This window comes from Triticum dicoccoides, chromosome 7B (genome assembly GCF_002162155.2).
Source record: "Triticum dicoccoides isolate Atlit2015 ecotype Zavitan chromosome 7B, WEW_v2.0, whole genome shotgun sequence".
Taxonomy (NCBI): Eukaryota; Viridiplantae; Streptophyta; class Magnoliopsida; order Poales; family Poaceae; genus Triticum; species Triticum dicoccoides.
This window is the reverse complement of record NC_041393.1, coordinates 728,614,151-728,621,086: the sequence shown is the minus strand read 5'-3', so window position 1 is coordinate 728,621,086 and position 6,936 is coordinate 728,614,151.

The following is a 6,936-nucleotide window of genomic DNA, read 5'->3' as shown; positions in this document are numbered from 1 at the left end:
GACGTGAGCTATAGCTGATCCCTTTCTCTCTCTTCTGTTTGCCTAACAGCTCAAGCCCACGCGGCCACCACGCACACCGCGTGTGGCGCTGTTGAAGCCCACTGAGCACTGCTCCTGTGATTGATGTCGTTGCTTTTTTTTAATACAGTGCAGACGCAAATGCTGATAAACACGCGCATACACTCACACAGTCCCACTAACCATCCAATCACACATTGGTTCACGATTGACATCGTTGCTGTCTGGTCGCCGTGCATGCATGGCCCAACCGCCTATCGAGCTGGGAAGCACAACCGGCGATATCGATGAAACATGCATGTGCTAGGTGTCCATTTCTAGGAAAATGACATACTCCCTCCTTTCCGGTTTATAGGGCTTATCTCAAAATTTTAGTTTTTCCATTTCATAAGGCTCAATTTGGTTGTTTTCCATCACATGTTCAGATTCCAAGGTGCATTAAATCATTGCATGCAAGTACTAAGAGAAAATTGACCAATGCATGTAATTTATGCATGCATGTATTGCAATTAATGCATTGATAAACATACTTTTTTGAGGAAAACAAGAGCATTAATTGGGTGCTTTTGCAAACTACAAAAAGTATTTCACCACTCACCATCTATCTTGGTTGGTGAGAATTTTGAATTGAGCCTTATAAACCGAAAATGAGGGAGTATGTGGTTCCTCTCTTTTGGTCGATATCGGTGGGCATGCATGCCTGTTTGCTGATTGGCCATCATTTCGCTGTTCTATTCAAAGTTGTCAAATTGACTATGGGAACAATTAATATCGACTTTGATAGTTTACCATCCAAAATAATATAATAATTGTACATTGTTGTCAAGGTGAGAGCAGTGTTCATTTTTTTAACGACAGCAATCATAATGTGGACATGTTAGAATACTTCTCCGGGTTTGCCAAACATAGTCTTCTCCTGTATTTTTTTTCTTAAAGGTAGTCTATTTGTTGACCGCCTTTATTTTTCTAAAAGATTCCAAAAACTCTGTCCCATTGACCACGTGATGCAGCATATATAACCAGACCACTGGACATTATTTTATCTAGATATATCAAAAGTTTTGTTATTTGTTTTTTAAAGGTTTTGATTATTTGTTTAGCTTACTATATACTCCCTCCGTTTTTATTTACTCTGCATATTAGAGTTGATTGAAGTCAAACTTCATAAGTTTGACCAAGTTTATAGAAAACAATATAGACATTTATCATTTATCATAATAAATCTATATGATGTGAAAGTATATTCAATAATAAATCTAATGATGTTGATTTGTTATTGTATATCTTAATATTTTTGTTTATAAACTTGGTCAAAGTTTGTAAGGCTTGACTTTGACCAAAGCTAATATGCGAACTAAATAAAAACAGAGGGAGTACTTTATTTTGGTTTTCAATTTTGTATATCGCAAAGGGTTCTGGTTATTTGATTTGGTGTTGCTTATATACTTTTTAGGCAAGATGGTAAAAGTTAACAACAAGTCGTTTGGTGTATTGCCCCCCTCCCTTCCCTGTGCTTTCCTCCTCCAGCGACACGGAGGATCCCTAACTGTCGCCTTCCGTACAACCCCTCCTCCCTCTCTTCTCACGCCGCTGTCACGAGGGGCCGCGGGCAAACTGAGGTAGGCTCAGGGGCTCCAGGGAAGTTCGCAGCGGGGCTTGTTGTTTTTCAGTGGTAGCCCTCGGGGCAGGGCTTGCGGGGATATGGTACTGGCAGCGTCACATAGCGCTAGATCGCATGACACTAGGTTGCTCCGCCGCGATGCTTGGGTAGTGAGGTGGGCACAGAGACCCTCACTTAGTCGGTGTGTCCGGGGCGGGCAAGGGACATACCGTGGAGGATTGCGTCATTGGTTTCCTATCTTTTATACGTGACCTCGTTGTCACCATTCTCAATCCTTGTTGTCCGCTGGCAGGATCGGGGCTCTACCTACCCTCTCTAGCGATGGCTTGGTTTATTCGATGTAACAATGTATGATGGTACCTAAGGAGGCGTGATATCATTCCTTGTCGGTAGTCTAGGTTGACTAGTGCGGAGTGTGGCTTGGAAGTTCCTTTTTCTTGGCTTTGAGTTGGTAGTGTTCTTGCCAGTTTCTCTTTTTTTTTTGACTTGTTGTGTAAGAGGATTTCCTCACCAACATGTATCAATTTGGCTGTTGGTACATTACCTATAAAGAAGGGCGAAATACTGTTTTGACAAATATACTTTTTAGGTGTACCACATTTTTAAAATTATACCTTCTTTTGTGCGCGATTGGACCATTTTCTAGATTTGTGAAAACATCATGGCTTGCACCCCTGCAAAAAAAAATAACCAGTTGAGTTGAGGACCGCACAGTGGCATGTGTTTTGGCAAAAACACGTGGATATATGCACCGCTTGATCTTTGCTCCGAGACTAGTTTAAGTTTCTATATTTTAAAAGAAAAATATTAGCACGTGCAGTTTTTCTTTTGGTCGGTATCGATGAACATGCTCTTTTGCTTGACTTGCCATCACGTGCCTGTTCTATTCAAAGTTGTCAATTCGGTTATGTAAAACATGGATATTGATAGTTCACCGTCCCAAAATAATGGCATAACAATAACACTGTTGTCAGAGGTGACACCAACTATTTCCATCGAAAACAACCATAATGCAGAATAGTTTTCTGGGTTAACTAAAACACAAGTCGCCTGCATTTTCGCAAAAATGCAGTCTATTTGTGGACCACCTGATCTTTGTACAATATTTTTCCAGATTTGCAAAAATAGAGCCGCCCACAAAACGCAGTTGATTCGAGGACTGCCAACGCCGCATGTGTTTGTGGATTGCCTGATTGTTGCTCTACAACTCGTGAATGTTTCTGTTTTTTGGAACTAGCAAACATGTCCATGCGTTGCAATGGGAGAAAAATAGCATGCTCCTAATATAATAAACATGACTTAGGACCCTTCCACAAATCCATGTTATCTATTTGAACATAGCGCCTCATCAGTGTTGTCCCTTATCGTCCTAATCATCTTCATCGACCATGGTGAAAATTACTATATTTTATATAGTCTGTTACTGTATTTTGTATGTATTGTTATTGGGTGTAGAATAAGCTATTCTACACTCACGCTTAGTTTTGTATACCACTTACCACTTACCACTACTTGCGTTCTGTATGTTGTATGTACTATCTATCAAAACTGAGAGTATGTACGTGTAGTATTTACAAATTGTGCGAACCAAACTAGCCCTAGTTCGGGAGCTGCTATTATGCGCATTGTGCGTTGAAAAGACACGAGTGGCACACCCGTCACGTGGCATTGCCCTCGTGCATCCTGGAAAGTCAGCTTACATGGACGCTTTACATATTGGATGTGTCGGCATGTCAGCAGATGAGAGGCTTCCCCACGGGCACACGTGGACACCTGCATTTTTCTTATATTCATTTTTCCATTTTGTAGTATTTTAGCAAAATTCATAAAAAAGTTCAATAATTCTTTTAGAAACCATGACTTTGAAAAATGTTTCGAAATTTAAAATAGGTTCAACAAATATAACACTGATCGAGAACTTAAAAATGTTCACAGATTAAAAAAAACAGTTCAAATATTTTAAAAAAGTACGCAGATCGAAACATTATTCTTTTTTTCTCAAAGAAATCAAAAAAATACTCATCTATTTGAATTTAAAAAAGACTATGAATTGGAAAGTAATGTATGTAAATTTTTAAAAATGTTTATGAAGTTGAAAAATGTCCAAAAAATGATTTTTTTGGTAAAATAAAAAAATGTGAATGGAATCAAAACATTTTTGAGAAATTCTAATTTTTTTGTATTTAAATAAAACTTCGCAATTCCAATGTTTTTGCATTTTAAAAACATGTTCAGAAATTAAAACAAATATGAATTTCATTCTTGTCGATGATTCATAAAATGTTCACAGAATTCAAACAATATTCAAATATTGAAAAATAATTACGAATTATCAAATAATGTTTGTAAGTGCAAAAACGGTTTGTGATTTTGAAGTTTTTAGAAAATTCAAAAAAATGCTCGTGAAATTCAGGAAATCTTCGTGAATTCAGAAAAATGTTTTCTAAATTGTAAAAATCTTTTGTGAAATTAGAAACGTGTTGATGAACTGAAAAATGTACATATATTTGTAAAATATTCTCAAAGTTGGAATGAATATCATGAATTCAATTTTTTTATGGAAAAGTTAATATGTATGTTAAACTGAAAAATGTTGGCGGATTCAATTTTTTAAGAAATTCACAAAATGTTCCAAATTCAAAATATTTTTGTGAAGTTGAATTTTTAAATTGAAAAAATATATCCAATTTATTTATTTTGCTAAGTTTATAAAGAATTTGCAAATAAAAAAATGTCCAGGAAAGTTAACAAATGTTCATGCAGTTCAATAAATGTTTCAAACTTTTAAAATTTTCACGAATAACAAACAATGTTTGCAGAAAAATAATGAACCAAAAAATGATTACATATTTGGAAAATGTCCGTGAATTTGGAAAATGTTTATGAGGTTGGAAACATTTTCACAGATCTGAAAGCTGTTTTTGAATTAAAAAATGCACATGAATTTGAAAAATGAAAAATAAAAAGTACTCCCTCCATTCCAAATTAATTGCCTCAAGCTTAGTATAATTTTGTACTAAAACTAGTACCAAGTTGAGACACTTATTTTCGGACGGAGGGAGTATGAAAGAAGCACAAGAAAAACAGAAGGAAAACACAGGAAAAAGGAAACTGGTCAGGGAAGGAGAATGAAAGAGAAGAGTCACTAAAAGTCTCTGGTTGGGTTGGCTCATCTTTGTGTAGTGGGAAGTATGTGGTACACGGTAGGTCGCTATCTAGCGGCCTACGCACGCTATAGGAATCGTACCCTAATTCAGCTGGGGTTGGGCTATTTTGCTTGGATACGGGCCGACATATTAGAGGGCTAGGCCCACCTCAACAATACAGGCAGATCATACATCCTACAGCGTGAGAGCTATGTCTGGCAACATTGCGAGACCATGTACCGTTTCACGAGAGCTACTAGTTGAGGAACGTTCGTTCGGGAGCCTCCCAAGGGTCACTTGGTGTGGCTGAGAGCGCGCGCTCTCAGCCGCCGCCGTTTGTCGCGCTCTGGGCGCTACCTTTGATTTTTTTTTATTTTTCTGCACGCGTTTTTGGCTTTTTAGATATATTTTTTGGCCTTTTGGTTTTCTACCCGTCTTTCTTAGCTTTTGAACAAAAAAATTACACGAAAAATTCTTCTTTTCGCGTGAGAGGCATGGTTTTGCTTTCGCGGGAGACACGAAAAAACATGTTTTTTTTCCTTCCGCGAGAGGCACGGCCATGCCTCTCGGAAACAAAAAAATATGTATTATTGCTTTCGGGAGAGGTATGGTCATGCCTCTCAGAAACGAAAAAACATGTTCTTTTCTTCCACCAGACGCATGGTTTTTTGACAAAAAAAAGTTCGTCAAAACCTATCAACATGTGATCTAATTTTGAAGATCTCCACGTGAGGAATCCAAAATAAGAGCTTTGTTATGTCTGTCAACATCTTAAATTCCAATTCCACACTAATATTTTGGCTTGCTGACTTTGCCTAAAGCAACCAGAGTAGTCCGATGATCTTCCATACCATACTTTCTCCAAAGACAATGCCTATCTTTTTTATTGATTTGATTAACCACAACCACTAGCTGAGCAAGAGTACACATGAAGAATTTGGACAGTAAAGAGAAAAACGACTTAACCAAAAGGAGCATACCATCATATGCCATAAAACATACCATCATATGACATAAGGATGGAACAACTAGAGGGCCCTCTGCGAGGGCTAGGATCGTACCGAGGTGGGTTGCAGCTGGTACGAGTGGAGGCAAGGATGAGAGACGGTCGTCTGACCCTAGGCGGTGGCTCAGATCAAAGCGTGTAGGCTGGACGACATGATGGATGGTGGCTAAGTGGCAAAAGCAAGGTGAGGCCAGGTGGTAGCGGATTGGTGGATCACTTTGGAAAGTGAGGGTAGGGGAACCACGTGGATGCACTTGTTATATCCTTCTCCATAAACCCATAACAAATACATACGTCCAGAATGTCCCGCTTAGCGTTCCATGACTATACTTTTGGGTCATGCTAAACCGAACATGTGATGATCCCCTGGCCCCAGGGAGTGCACATTAGACTTCATTCATTCGTGGCGCTGTAGGAGGAGGCGATACCTTTGGCGCGGAGGAGGAATAAGAGGAGGGTGCGAAGGAAGAAAGGCGAGCACGATGGGACGAAGGAAGAAGAAGGCCGAGGGAATAAAAAGGGGGAAGGGTACGTGAAGATGAAAGAACTCGAGGCTTCACACGACAACGCGCGCGCAATATTGCCGTCTGTTTTGGCATTGGCGGGGTTATTTTGCTCATATACCTTGGCGTAATTTTGTTTTTGTAAGCAAAAATGGCCAACCTTTTTATTTTAAAGTTTTAAGCGAAATGGGAAAATGGCACGTGAACGGAGGGGGCAGGTGGCAGGGAGGGGGTGACGAGCCGGACGGAAACCTCATAAACCCCGAGCAAGCAGAAGGAAGACGGGCACGACGGGACGAAGGAAGAAGAAGGATGATGAGGGAATAAAAGGGGAAGGGCGGCAACAATAACCTAGGCTAACCGTTGCCCGGATGCGGCCCAAGCAAGCAGAGCCCACCCGGGTGAGGGGAGGGGTGGAGACCAGACCGGCATCCCTCCCGCGCAAAGGGACCCGACCCCAAAAATCGAAACCCGCGCGCTTTCCGCCCCCGACCGCGCCCGCCTTCCCTTCCGCTCATTTACCCCCCACACTCTCTCTCTCTGTGTTCCCCTTCCGCCCGCCACCCCCCACTCCCCCCACGTCGCTTCGCTTCCTCCCACCCACGCCCCTACCAGCCTAGCCTACGATCGAGCCCACCCCCA